Genomic DNA, 14205 nt, shown 5'->3' on the forward strand with positions numbered 1-14205 from the left:
CTAAATTATGATATATCAGCTTGATAGCATTGTTAAAAATGATGATACAAATGTTCACAACATATTGTTAAATGAAAAAAGTCAGTTTTAGGCCAGGCCTGGTGGCTCATGCCTGTAATCCCAGTACTTTGGGAGGCCGAGGCAGGCGGATCACCAGAGGTTAGGAGATCAGTACCAGCCTGTCCCACATGTCTCTAGTAAAAATACAAATAAAAAATTAACTGGGCGTGGTGGTGGGCACCTGTAATCCCAGCTACTCTAGAGGCTGAGGCAGCACAATCTCTTGAATCCAGGAGGCAGAGGTTGCAGTGAGTCGAGATTGGGCCACCCATACTCATCCTGGGCTATGGAGTAAGACTCCTCTCAAAAAAAAAAAAAAAAGGTCAGTCCTAAAATAATATGGTCTAAATTTTCAAAAAGCATTAGGTTGAGACATATGAAATTGTTCATATTTGATCATTTTAACCTATAAAATCAGCAATTTCATACGACTTAATATATGTACACTGAAAAGTACACAAATAAGAAGCTAGGTGCAGTGGCCTGTGCTTATAATCCCAGCTACTTGGGAGGATGAGGTGGGAGGATTGCTTGAGCCCATGAGTTCAAAGCTACAGTGAGTTATAATTGCACAGCTGCATTCTAGCCTGGGCAACAGAGTGAGACCCTATCTCTTGAAAAAGTAAATAAAAAATAAAATAAATAAAAATAAGGCCAGGTGCAGTGGCTCACACTTATAATCCTAGCAGTCTCTGAGGCCAAGGTGGGAGGACTGCTTGAGCCCAGGAGTTCAAGACTAGCCTCCACAACATAGGGAGACCTCATCTCTACAAACAATAAAATAAAAAAGTATCAGCCGGGCGTGTAGCTCACGCCTGTAATCCCAGCAATTTGGGAGGCCGAGGAGGGCGGATCACGAGGTCAGGAGATTGAGACCATCCTGGCTAATATGATGAAACCCCTTCTCTACTAAAAATACAAAAAATTAGCTGGGTGTGGTGGCAGGCTACTCGGGAGGCTGAGGCAGGAGAATGGCGTGAACCTGGGACGTGGAGCTTGCAGTGAGCCGAGATCGCGCCACTGCACTCTAGCCTGGGTGACAGAGCAAGACTCCATCTCAAAAAAAAAAAAAAAAGTATCTGGGCGTGGTGGCATACGCCTGTAGTCCTAGCTACTCAGGAGGCTGAGTAGGGAGGATTGCTAAAGCTCAGGTCAAGTCTGCTGTGAGCCATGATTGCACCACTGTACTCCAGCTTGGGCAACAGAGAGATCGTGTCTCAAAAACAGATAAATACAATAGATAGATAGATAGATAGTATACATAAGGGTGGGTGTGGTGTCTCATGCTTGTAATCCCATCACTTGAGCCCAGGAGTTTGAGACCAGTCTGGGTAACACTATGAGACCCTGTCTGTACCAAAAAATTAAAAAATTTGCGCCCTTTTGGCTGGAACCGCCATCTTCCAGTAATTTGCCAAAATGACGAACACAAAGGGAAAGAGGAGAGGCACCCGATATATGTTCTCTGGGCCTTTTAGAAAACATGGAGTTGTTCCTTTGGCCAAGTATATGCGAATCTATAAGAAAGGTGGTATCGTAGACATCAAGGGAATGGGTACTGTTCAAAAAGGAATGCCCCACAAGTGTTACCATGGCAAAACTGGAAGAGTCTACGATGTTACCCAGCATGCTGTTGGCATTGATGTAAACAAACAAGTTAAGGGCAAGATTCTTGCCAAGAGAATTAATGTGCGTATTGAGCACATTAAGCACTCTAAGAGCCGAGACAGCTTCCTGAAACGCGTGACAGAAAATGATCAGAAAAAGAAGGCAAAGAGAAAGGTACCTGGGTCCAACTGAAGCGCCAACCTGCTCCACCCAGAGAAGCACACTTTGTGAGAACCAATGGGAAGGAGCCTGAGCTGCTGGAACCTATTCCCTATGAATTCATGGCATAATAGGTGTTAAAATAAATAAATAAATAAAAGACATCTGGGCTGAAAAAAAAAAAAACTTGCTGGACACAATGGCACACCTGTAGTCCCAGCTATTTGGGAGGCTGAGGTGGGAGGATTGCATCACTTAAGCCCAGGAGGTCGAGGCTGCAGTGAGCTGTAGTCACGCTACTACATACCAGCCTGGGCAACAGAGTGAGATCACTGTCTCAAAAAAAAAAAAAAAAAAGTATGCATATAAGAAAAGGTACTAAAAGGGAAGGTCCCAAAATATTGATGGTAGTTATTTTCGACTGGTGGCTCTGTGGTGACTTACATTTTTTCTTGTGTTTCTAAATTTTCTTTCTTTCTTTTTTTTTTTTTGAGACGGAGTCTTGCTCTGTCGCGATCTTGGCTCACTGCAAGCTCTGCCTCCTGGGTTCACGCCATTCTCCTGCCTCAGCCCCTCAAGTAGCTGGGACAACAGGCACCCGCCACCATGCCCGGCTAATTTTTCCTATTTTTAGTAGAGATGGGGTTTCATCGTATTAGCCAGGATGGTCTTGATCTCCTGACCTTGTGACCCGCCTGCCTCGGCCTCCCGAAGTGCTGGGATTACAGGCGTGAGCCAACATGCCCGGCCGTGTTTCTAAATTTTCTATGAACAAGTCAAGTACTACTAGTAAAAATAATCCCCATCCCACTGTATGAATGGTAATTCCCCATCCCATTATAGCCTGTTTGATTTATTGTTTATGTTTACAAGTCTAAAATGACTGTGATTTTTATGGCCATGGGCAGGATGGCAAGCACTACTCTTCATGTACTTTTGGTACCAGCATCAGTTTTCATTCAATAGTACTGTTCAGAACACTTTGCTGGTGGGCCCAGCTTTTCAAAGCCCTCTTCAATCTCTTGCCATCCTCCACAACAGACGAACATTTTCCCTGTGCCCTATCACTGGGGCTTCAGGCCAGCTGTGTCCCTAATCCGCCCACGTCCCAGATTTGGGTATGGTTTTCCCGCTCCTCCCCCCTTTCTTCCAATCTCATCTCTACCAGGTCATCTGAGGCCTCATCTACGCTCCCTGGCCTTTCCCACTGGTCACCACCTAATTTCACCATCTAATTTCATCCTCCTATGTGCAGCTGGTGTTTGTTTTTGCCTGGGCTCAGTTTGCAGTGGGGAAGGATTAAGACCCTTTCACGCTGTCTTTTTTTTCTTTTTCTTTTTTTCTTAGTGCCCTTGACTGCTCCAGGGGCTAACAGACAGCTAGCAGGGCCTGTATTCCCTAGGAAGGAACACGAGGGGTAGGGGGTAGGGAGGTAATGGTGGGCTCAGCTGGCAGGCGAGATAGAGATGGCCCTTAGGGACCCCATCCTGGGGCTTGGAGCATAGCACAGCTGCCACACAGATGTGAGCATGGAGCAGAGCTGTTTCTGTCTAGGAAATTAGCCTCAGAGATGGTGCTTGGGACCTTTACCCTTGGTACCTGATGGCAGTTTCTGCAGGGTGAGCCGGGACTGGATATCTGGTTTGCAGAAGTGTGAGAGGGCAGATGGGCCCAGGAGTAAAGGTAGTTTTTCTGCCTTCATATTAGGCATTACTTATACCCCCACATTCTCCTATGTGATAGGCCTGGCAACACTCAGAGATTGGGCACTTAGCCTAACAAGTGAAGATGTGTGTCTAAAATAACAAAAATTCCTCATGTGTGGATAGTACTTTACAGTCTACAAAGCCCTTTCATCTGCAGGCTAAGAATTACAAGCCAGCACTGGAATTCAGGTCTTTCAGATTCTAAAGACTGGGCCAATGGATTTTGGTGTGTCATTGCATGGCGCTCTGAATTTCAGAGTGGTTCATATCTGCCTTGTGTCTAGCCTTTTTCTGTTAGCCTGAGACCTCTACTTATTTTCAGGGTAATGATTATTAAATGCTACATATTCTTTGCATCCAATTAGATGTGCCATTGGCTAGCACTTCATGGCATAGAGAATACGGGGTTTTCATGAATCTGAATTTGCTGGATAACTTGGTGGTGGTGGAGATGGTAAGCCACTGGTGATTGGTCTTCTGTACTCATCCTTCAAGATACTAGATTTTCCTGTCTGATTGGTGAAGGAAGCCTGAGGCACAGAGGTGGTAGGACTAGAACTCTGAATAAAAAGCACAGCTGAACCTGAGGACTTGAGGCAGGAGACCAGAGTATTCAAGAACTGGTGCGGCCAGGCACGGTGGCTCATGCCTGTAATCCCAGCACTTTGGGATGCTGAGGTGGGTGGATCACCTGAGGTTGGGGGTTCAAGACCAGCCTGACCAACATGGAGAAACCCCGTCTCTATTAAAAATACAAAATTAGCCAGGCGTGGTGGCACATGCTTGTAATCTCAGCTACTTGCGAGGCTGAGGCAGGAGAATCGCTTGAGCCTGGGAGGCAGAGGTTGCGGTGAGCTGAGATGGTGCCATTGCACTCCAGCCTGGGCAACAAGAGCGAAACTCCTTCTCAAAAAAAAAAAAAAAACAGGTGCTTCACCCCGAGTACACAGAATGATCCTGGCCAAGTCACCTGACCTCACTAAGACTCAGTTTCCTTGTATATAAAATGAGGACATTCATTAATTCATCCAACAAATATTTATTAAGTATATACTGTTCTGGGATATGAATACATATATAGTCCCTGCCTTCCTGAGCTTGCAGTCTAGTGGGTCTAGATTACAGCAATTTATTTGAGAGGCACAATAAATGATAAATATATCGTAGAAAGTTAAGTAGGGTAAGTGCTATGAGGCAAATTAAAGCAGGATAAGGGTGTTTGAGTGGAGGCTGTTTTAGATGGTGTAGTCAGGTGGTTTTCAAGGGGTTTTATGATGTTTCAAACAGACAATTTATATAACGTGCTCAGCTCAGTGCTGACAACAATTGCATGCTTAACAAATATATTATTATATTTGCCAGTTCCACACCTCTCAGTCCACATTTTAGTCTCTGAATAGTAATAATAATTAACACACATAGATCTTACTATGAGCTAGGCACTGCACTAAGTCCTTTACATATTTTAACTCATTTCTTTTCTTTCTTTTTTTTTTTTGAGATGGAGTCTTGCTCTTGTCACCCAACCTGGAGTGCAATGGCACGATCTCGGCTCTCTGCAACCTCCGCCTCCTGGGGTCAAGTGATTCGCCTGCCTCAACCTCCAAGAATACCTGGAATTACAGGCGCCTGCCACCAGGCCCAGCTAAGTTTTGTATTTTTAGTAGAGATGGGGTTTCACTGTTTGGCCAGGCTGGTCTCAAACTTCTGACCTCAGGTGATCTGCCTGCCTCTGCCTCCCAAAGTGCTGGGATTACAGGCATGAGCCACCATACCTGGCCTAATTCTTACAGTAACTCTACAGGTGGGAACTATTATTATCCTTCTCCCTTCCCCAACCCTCGTTTTTGTTTTCAGAGATAGGGTCTTGCTCTGTTGCCCAAGCTGGAGTGGAATGGCATGATCCTAGCTCACTGTGGCCTTGAACTCCTGGGCTTGAGCAATCCTCTCACCTCAGCCTCCTATGGAGTCCCAGCTACTTGGACATGTTATCCCCTTTTATGGTGTTGAAAAATGAGGCACGGCCGGGCGCGGTGGCTCAAGCCTGTAATCCCAGCACTTTGGGAGGCCGAGAAGGGCGGATCACGAGGTCAGGAGATCGAGACTATCCTGGCTAATACGGTAAAACCCTGTCTCTACTAAAAATACAAAAACAAAATTAGCCGGGCATGGTGGCGGGCGCCTGTAGTCCCAGCTGCTCGGGAGGCTGAGGCAGGAGAATGGCGTGAACCCGGGAGGCGGAGCTTGCAGGGAGCCGAGATTGCGCCACTGCACTCCAGCCTGGGCGACAGAGCAAGACTCCATTTCAAAAAAGAAAAAAGAAAAGAAAAGAAACCCTGTCTCTACTAAAAATATAAAAATTAGCTGGGCATGGTGGTGCACGTCTGTAGTCCCAGCTACTCGGGAGGCTCAGGCAGGAGAATCGCTTGAATCCGGGAGGCAGAGGTTGCAGTGAGCCGAGATCGCGGCACCGCACTCCAGCCTGGTGACAGAGCGAGACTCCGTCTCAAAAATAAATATAAATAAATAAATAAATAAATAAATAAATAAAAGAAAAATGAAAATCAAATCATTAGGAAGGGCTGGAGACTAAGAATTGAACCCAGGCAATCTGTTTCCAGAGGCTGTGCTGGGATTGTGAAGGAGCTGTGATTAGATATCAGGAATGTCTAGTTGGCGTCTACAGACTCTGCTGTCAGATTGCCTGGCTTCTTATCCTGTCGGTTCTAAGTCTCTGCTTCAGTTTCCTCATCTCTAAAATAGAACACCAGATCCTATCTTACCTTCTAGGTATGATGCTTCAAACAAAAGCCTTCTTTTTGCACTGTGGGTCCGAAGCCTGTTCACAGACCAGCCTATCAGGGAGTAGGAAGGGTCAAGGGGTCTCTGATACTTCTGGAAGGAAATAAAGACACACTAAGCGATTGTCAGAGCAACCCTAAGTTCATCTGGAGACCAGACCTCGGAAGCTAGGTCTTTATAATTTTGAGATTGCCAGGGGGGAATTAGGAGACCCTTAAATGCAGAAGACAGGATCAGTCTTGGCGTGGCCTCAACACTTAGCTTCCATTTCAGACCTTACACAGCTGGCAGGAGAGGTAAAGTCTCATCGAATGTCAGGGTGGGAAGGGCGCCTAGAGACAAACTAGTGAATGGGGAAACTGAGGCACAGAGAAACTGAATGACTTACCCGAGGTCACTAAGCGGTTAGGGGGAGTCAGTCCTGGCTACAACCTCTACGTGAGTTACTTCCCTGAGGCTTCCACATCTCGGCCTCTTACTTGGAAGGAGGAAAGGACCTCACCGTCCAGGGCTCTAGCTGCCTCATGTCCCACGTGGGTGCTGCGGGATCCCGGAACACCCTAGCTCCAGACCGGGTTCGACTTGCGCGTGCGCACACGCGGCCAGCCCCTTGCCTTTTCCTCTTTTTCCTTCCCCTCTCCTCTGCTTACCGGCCTAAGGGAGGGGGGAAACAAGAGGAGCTAGAAGTTGGCCTCAGCCAATGGGCGGACGGGCCGCGGGCCCGGCCCCCTCCTTCCCTCCGGCGCGGCCCAATAGAAATTTACTACAATGTTGTGGCGAACGGAGGGGGAGGGGCGCGCGCGGGCGGGCGGGCTGCGGGCCGGGCTGGCCTCGCCTGGCAGAGGGAAGGCGGGAGGGCGCGCGCCAGGGCTCCTCGCCTGCTCGCTCGCTCGCTCGCTCGCTCCCTCCCTCCGCTGGTGGGTTTAGTCAGTCAGCCAGCAGCAGCCAGCGGGTCCGCGAGCCGCAGAGGGCCCGAGCCTGGGACGCCGGCGTCTCCTCCTGCCATTGTTCGTCGGGCTGCAGCAGTGGCGGGCGCAGGAGCCCGGCCCCGGAGCCACCGGTGAGGCGAGGCAGCGGCGGCGGCGCGGGAGCCGGGGCGCGGGGCGTGGAGCTGTCCCCGTGGGGACGGTCCTGGCGGCCGCGGCGGCGCTGCAGCCTCTTTGTCTGCAGCACCCCACAGGCCCCGGGCCGGGGCGCGGGCTCTCCCGCGGAGGGGCCTCGTGCGCACACTGGGACGCTAGCCGGGACGCGGCCCGAGGAGCGAGGGGCGGGCCGGAGCCGCTGAGGAAAGGGAAGGGGTTGCGTCGCGGGAGCATTGGAAAGTTAGGCTTGGGGTGTATTTTTGACGAGGGAAAATCGGTCCCCTCGGGTGCATCAATCACGGTGCGGTGTGCAGGAGCCTCGGGAGAAAACCAAATGCGGAGAATCGCAGGTTTCAGACGGTGAAGGTGTTGCGTGCAGCCGCGGAGCGATTTCTTCCTGGCGAGGGAGCGGGGCTGTCTGCAGAAGTCAGGCGGTATCTGAGGGCTGCAGGGAGCCCTGGCAGGACTTCGCAGGCCTTCCCGCCACCGACGCCTGCATCACTGAAAAACACGTTCACCCTAAGTCTTCACGGTTCCCAGCGAGCGGAGGGTTAAATCTGTTCTCTCAGCGTCGTGACCTCCTTTTTCAGTTCGCGCATCTGTCGGCCTGGAAATCTTCCCCCGTGCTCGCTGGGCTGCTGTACCTGTGGAGAGGCCGGGTCTGGGCTCGCCCTCCGAGATTGACCAGCAGGCCATTATTCCTGGGGAGGTTTTGCCAAAACAGGGTCATGCTCCCCGAGAACAGGCATTCTCTTGAGAGAAAGTGATCTCACGTGAAACAGATTGCTGATGAACTGGTTTCTGGCCACATGATAGCGACTGTCATCCTGTTGTTTCTCTAACTGTACCCTGTACCCTGCCATAAATGACTAGTCTGTGGAGACTTGTTTTTTGGCATGTAGTTGCTCATTAGGAGATAGTTTTTTCTTTTTTTGTTTTTAGATGCTTTTTTTTTTTTTTTTAAGTAGTCTGGATGATTTCACAGCTGCTATTTTGTTCCTTCTGTTTTTAGGGAAAACGGCAAGAAATGGTTGTGTCTTGTGTCTTGGGTATTATTATTATTATTATTATTATTTTTGAGACGGAGTCTCGCTCTGTCGCCCAGGCTGGAGTGCAGTGGCCGGATCTCAGCTCACTGCAAGCTCCGCCTCCCGCGTTTACGCCATTCTCCTGCCTCAGCCTCCCAAGTAGCTGGGACTACAGGCGCCCGCCACCTCACCCGGCTAGTTTTTTGTATTTTTTTAGTAGAGACGAGGTTTCACCGTGTTCACCAGGATGGTCTCGATCTCCTGACCTTGTGATCTGCCCGTCTCGGCCTACCAAAGTGCTGGGATTACAGGCTTGAGCCACCGCGCCCGGCCGTGTCTTGGATATTATTATAGTGGTTTTATACTCTCTTGAGGATGTACTGTAGTCAATGCTGTTGCTCATTGTTGTTTTCTGTATTCTCAGTCCTGGCAAACATTTTAGTTGATTAGATCCCTTTAACCAAAAGCAGGATGCATAGCCTGTATATGTTTCTTCTCGTCCCAGTTTTGTTAATGTAGCACTAACTCCTACTTTTTATGGAAACTTGATGTGTACTCTTCATTTCCTTTTCTGTAAATTGAAAGTGTAATCAGTTCTTCGCCAGTTGTAAAATTTTTGGTTTGGGGTGTTATTAATGTAATCCATGTAGCGTATGTGCTATCTGGCATACAGTAAGCACTCAATAAATGGCAGATTCAAAAATAGATGGAATAACTGAACACCAGATTGCCTTAGAATCAAAGTGGTTAATTCCATGTATTTTCTATAAGAAGCTTATAATTAAGGTAAAGATAGATATTATTCATACACCTGGGGAAACAAGTACAGTGATCTTTGCCTCTATTAAAAGTGAACTCGGTTGGGCACGGTGGCTCACGCCTGTAATCCCAGCACTTTGGGAGGTCAAGGCGGGTGGATCACTTGAGGTCAGGAGTTCGAGACTAGCCTGGCCAGCATGGTGAAACCCCATCTGTACTAAAAATACAAAAATTAGCCAGGGAAGGTGGCATGTGCCTGTAATCCCAGCTACTCAGGAGGTGGAGGCAGGAGAATCGCTTGAACCTGGGAGGCGGAGGTTGCAGTGAGCCAAGATTGTACCACTGCACTTCAGCCTGGGCAACAGAGCAAAACTCTCTCAAAAAAAAGGTGAACTCATTGTTGAACATAAGTTCAGAGTGCCAACCTAAGTTCAGAGTGCCAACCTTCTGATTCCTCTTTCTTCTACCAACAAAACTACACATTTTTCCTTGTATGTTTGAATTCAGGCTTAGAAATAAATGTTTTTAATCTGTAGGTTTTACCAAAATTCTCCCAACAATTGTTTTCTTTTTTTTCAACAGGGTCTCATTCTGTCACCCAGGCTGGAGTGCAGTGGCATGATCAGGGCTCACTGCAGCCTTGAACTCCTGGGCTCAAGTGATCCTCCTGCCTCAGCTTCCCTAGTAGCTGGGACTACAGGCGTGTGCCCCCATGCTTGGCTAATTTCTTTTTGTTTTTTGTAGAGACAGTCTCACTATGTTGCCTAGGCTGGTCTTGAATTCCTGGGCTCAAGGGATCCTCCTGCCTGGGCCTCCCAAAGTACTCGGATTACAGATGTGAGCCACCTCACCCGGCCTCTCCCAATATTTAATTGTTTTATACCAAATGTCTTGTAAGTTCTTAGGCAATATGGCTACAATCTACCTTTCCACCTTTATTCTCCTTTTCTTTGTATTGTCCAACCAAATAGAACTACTCTGTAATAACCCTTGCTTTGATATCTCTGTGTGGGTTTATTTATTTATTTTGAGACAGAGTCTTACTCTGTCATACAGGCTGGACTGCAGTGGCGCCATCTCAGCTCACTGCAACCTCCACCTCCTGGGTTTAAGCAATTCTCCTGGCTGAGGCTCCCAAGTAGCTGGGATTATAGGTGCTTGCCATCATGCCCACCTAACTTTTGTATTTTTAGTAGAGACAGGGTTTCACCATGTTGGGCAGGCTGGTCTTGAACTCCTGCCCTCAAGTGATCCACCTGCCTCGGCCTCCCAAAGTACTGGGATTACGGGCATGAGCCACTGTGCCTGGCCCTGTATACATATGTTTTTAGAGACAGGGGTCTTAGCTCGTTGCCCAAGCTGGAGGGCAGTGGCATGATCCTGGCTCACTGCCATCTTGAATTCCTGGGTTCAAGTGGTTCTCCCACCTAAGCCTCCCGAGCAGCTGGGACTACAGACATGCACCACCATGCCCAGCTTTTTTTTTTTTTTTTTTTTTTTAAACACGGGGTCCGCTATGTTGCCCAGGCTGGTCTCAAACTGCTGGTCTCAAACTCCTGAGCTCAAATGATCATCTCACCTCTGTTTCCAAAAGTGCTAGGATTACAGACATGAGCCACTGTGCCCAGCCTAGTCTGTATTACAGACATGAGCCACCATGCCTTGTGTGTAATTTTTGGTGTGAATGATAGGGTTTGCTCACACTGCTTTTTTTAATGTAGTAATCCAATTTAAATATTGCTAATCTGATTTCATAACTTTAGAATATCAGTGGCCATCAGGGGCTGAGTTTGGTTCTGAAATCAAGAGGAGCATACATGGAGACCACAGTTTGTTTCCCTGTTATCTAAGAGGCAGGACAGCATAAGTGTTGTCAGTGTATTTTCGTTTTTCTTGTCTTTTCTGTCTCAGCCTCCTGAGTAGCTGGGACTACAGGGGCGCACCACCACACCCAGCTAAATTTTTTTTTTTTTTTTTTGAGACGGAGTCTCGCTCTGTCGCCCAGGCTGGAGTGCAGTGGCCAGATCTCAGCTTACTGCAAGGTCCGCCTCCCGGGTTTAGGCCATTCTCCTGCCTCAGCCTCCCGAGTAGCTGGGACTACAGGCGCCCGCCACCTCACCCGGCTAGTTTTTTGTATTTTTTTTAGTAGAGACGGGGTTTCACCGTGTTAGCCAGGATGGTCTCGATCTCCTGACCTCGTGATCCGCCTGTCTCGGCCTCCCAAAGTGCTGGGATTACAGGCTTAAGCCACCGTGCCCGGCCACATTTTTGTATTTTTAGTAGAGACGAGGTTTCACCATGTTGGCCATGATGGTCTCTGTCTCTTGACCTCGTGAGCTGCCCACTTCGGCCTCCCAAAGTGCTGGGATTACAGGCGTGAACCACCACACCCAGCCAGTGGTCTGTATTTTTCTGAGTTTCATCAAGTTTGTGTTTGGTTAAATGCATATTCAGGTGTGGATTTATTGCTACCTCTAAATTTGATTTTTTTCTTTAATTGCTTGAACATGGAACACTTTATTTTGTTTGTGAGCTAAACAACAATAATTCCAATAACTTTTCTTATGAATAACTTTGTTTTTTTCCTCTAAATAAAGACCCCAAAGATGGCCTCTGAATTAATTAGTTATGGGCCTTATTTGTGTAAAGGATCCAAAATTATTGAAAAGTAATTGCTAGCTAGGTGCAGTAGCTTATGCTTGTAATCCCAGCACTTTGGGAGGCTGAAGCCCACAGATAGCTCGAGCCTTCGAGTTTGAGACCACTGCATTCCAGCCTGGGCAACAGAGTGAAATTCTGTCTCAAAGAGAAAAAAGAAAATAATTGCTTGATTGCATTTATCACAGCATTTAGTTAGAGGAAAGGAGAGACAGATGCCAAATGTGTGTGATTTTTTTGTTGTTCATTTAAGTTTCTTGGTATGCCACTGGTGGCTTTTACTGTGTGTCCTTTTTTTTTTTTTTTTTTCAAGAGCACAAATCCACATTTATTTATTGATTTTTCATTAGTTTAAATCCTTGAGAATCCTTGAGGGGTACAGCATCACTCAGATTCTGTGTCCAATGGCCTTCGCAGGAAGATTGCTTCGGAATTTGGCACGAACCATGCCACTGTTTCCATGGGCCCCAGTTACCTTTCCCCAGATGACTCTGGTTTTATTTGGTTTGCCGCCTGGAGTCACTGTGTTGTTCTTTGCTTTGTATACATAAGCGCATCTCTTGCCCAGATAGAATTCTGTTTCATCTCGGGCATAAACACCTTCAATTTTAAGAAGAGCTTTGTGCTCCCTTTGGTTCCGGAGACCCCGCTTATAGCCAGCAAAAATGGCCTTGGACCACAGCCTTCCAGACATAGTTCCTTTTAGAATTCCCGTTCCCAGCAGGCCTCCACAGGAACCAAGATGGCGGGAAGAGAAAGACCCTGTGTGTCCTTTTTAAGAGTGGGTTCCTGGTGTGTTTAGTAAAATGCAATATAACAAATACTCTGGAGTGCACACTGGGTTAGATTAGTATTTTGATTTACTTTGCTGCTATTTAATGAGTACATAAAGAGAAAGATAAAGAAAAATGCTGTAGCAGTGAGGAGTACTCTGAACTTGGAGGTGTTAGAAAGGAGAACTTTGATATTTTATATTGAGTGGTGATGTCATTTAGAACTACCCACCTTACTGACACTTCGCTTCAAATATTGGTTTTCGGAAAATCTGATTATGATGAAAGTCTGTTTATACTTATTTTGCTGATTATTTTTATTTAAATGGGATTGTATCCACTTAAAATATTTGAAAATAAATTGGCTAGCTCTTTGAACTTTGGAGAACAGCAGCCAGTATAATTCAAGGAGTAGCTTGAAGAGACTTTAATATTCCCTATCTGCTAACTTTGTCAGCTTCCCACTAAGTCACCGTAAGTAAATATGCAATCTAGGTAGGAACTGGGAGCTTGATATCCAAATATTCTGTCTCTCCTTCCAGTCAAATTGCTCTCCTTAAAAGTCCTTTTTTTTTTCCAAGGCAGGGTCTTGCTCTGTTGCCTAGGCTGGAATGCAATGGCATGATCTCGGCTCACTGCAACTTCTGCTTCCCCGGTTCAAGCGATTCTTCCACCTCAGCCTCCCGAGTAGCTGGGACTACAGGCATGCACCAGCATGCCTGGCTAAATTTTGTATTCTTTGGTAGAGATGGGGTTTCACCATGTTGGCCAGGCTGATCTGGAACTCCTGATCTCAAGTGATCCACCTGCCTCAGCCTCCCAGAGTGCTGGGATTACAGGCATGAGCCACAGCATCCAGCCCCAAAGTCCTTTCTATTTAGAAATTCCAGAGACATTCTGGCATCATGCTTTTAAATTATTTACTGTTTTATTATTTTTATTATTTTATTATTGCAGTTAAGAGCAGTTCTTTTTTTTTCTGATACAGAGTTTTGCTCTTGTTGCCCAGGCTGAAGTGCAATGGCGTGATCTCGGCTCACCGCAACCTCCACCACCCAGGTTCACGCAATTCTCCTGCCTCAGCCTGCCTAGTAGCTGGGATTACAGGCATGTGCCACCACGCCTGACTAACTTTGTATTTTTAGTAGAGACGGGGTTTCTCCATGCTGGTCAGGCTGGTCTCGAACTCCCGACCTCAGGTGATCCGCCTGCCTTGGCCTCCCAAAGTGCTGGGATTACAGGCATGAGCCACCGTGCCCGGCCAAGAGCAGTTCTCTTTTTTGCAAGTTATCTCTTATCCCCAAATTAAATCTATGTGGATTAAACTGTGATGGTTTATTGAATTGCTGCTCTCCCTCTTCTGTAGCTGATGACTCTTTGGGTCAGTTCCACCCAATTAATCTAGGCTCTCGACTCTCAGGGTGATCTCTACTTGTAGAGATTAAAATTGTTTCTAAGCTAAGTGGAGTAGAGCTTGGGTAGGGTTAAAGAAATCTTGGCAGGGTGGGTAGGAAGGGGCAAGATTATCTGTCTGATGGAATGGATAAGAAATATGAGGGAGGGATTGCAT

General features: G+C 47.2%; 1 protein-coding gene and 2 pseudogenes across 17 annotated transcripts in view; 2 read left to right on the top strand and 1 right to left on the bottom strand.

Moving 5' to 3' along the window:
* Positions 1-14205, top strand: part of EPB41 (erythrocyte membrane protein band 4.1) — a 231912-nt gene that overhangs the window by 20985 nt on the left and 196722 nt on the right. For 4 of the 16 annotated variants that reach the window (XM_010380315.2, XM_010380325.2, XM_010380316.2 and 1 more), the window contains exon 1: positions 7157-7395. The exons of 2 other annotated variants lie outside the window; for them this stretch is intronic. The gene's annotated coding sequence lies outside the window, so the exon portion shown is untranslated. Of the gene's footprint in view, positions 1-7154; positions 7396-14205 lie in introns of those variants that run through there. 10 more of the 16 variants (XM_010380313.2, XM_030913691.1, XM_030913693.1 and 7 more) reach the window with 5 other exon arrangements.
* LOC104675687 lies at positions 1377-1958 on the top strand (annotated as a pseudogene).
* On the bottom strand, positions 12238-12613 carry LOC104675688 (annotated as a pseudogene). The gene has a single exon (XR_004052262.1). The product of XR_004052262.1 is annotated as a 60S ribosomal protein L35a pseudogene (transcript).

The sequence above is a fragment of the Rhinopithecus roxellana genome, chromosome 12, assembly GCF_007565055.1.
Source record: "Rhinopithecus roxellana isolate Shanxi Qingling chromosome 12, ASM756505v1, whole genome shotgun sequence".
Taxonomy (NCBI): Eukaryota; Metazoa; Chordata; class Mammalia; order Primates; family Cercopithecidae; genus Rhinopithecus; species Rhinopithecus roxellana.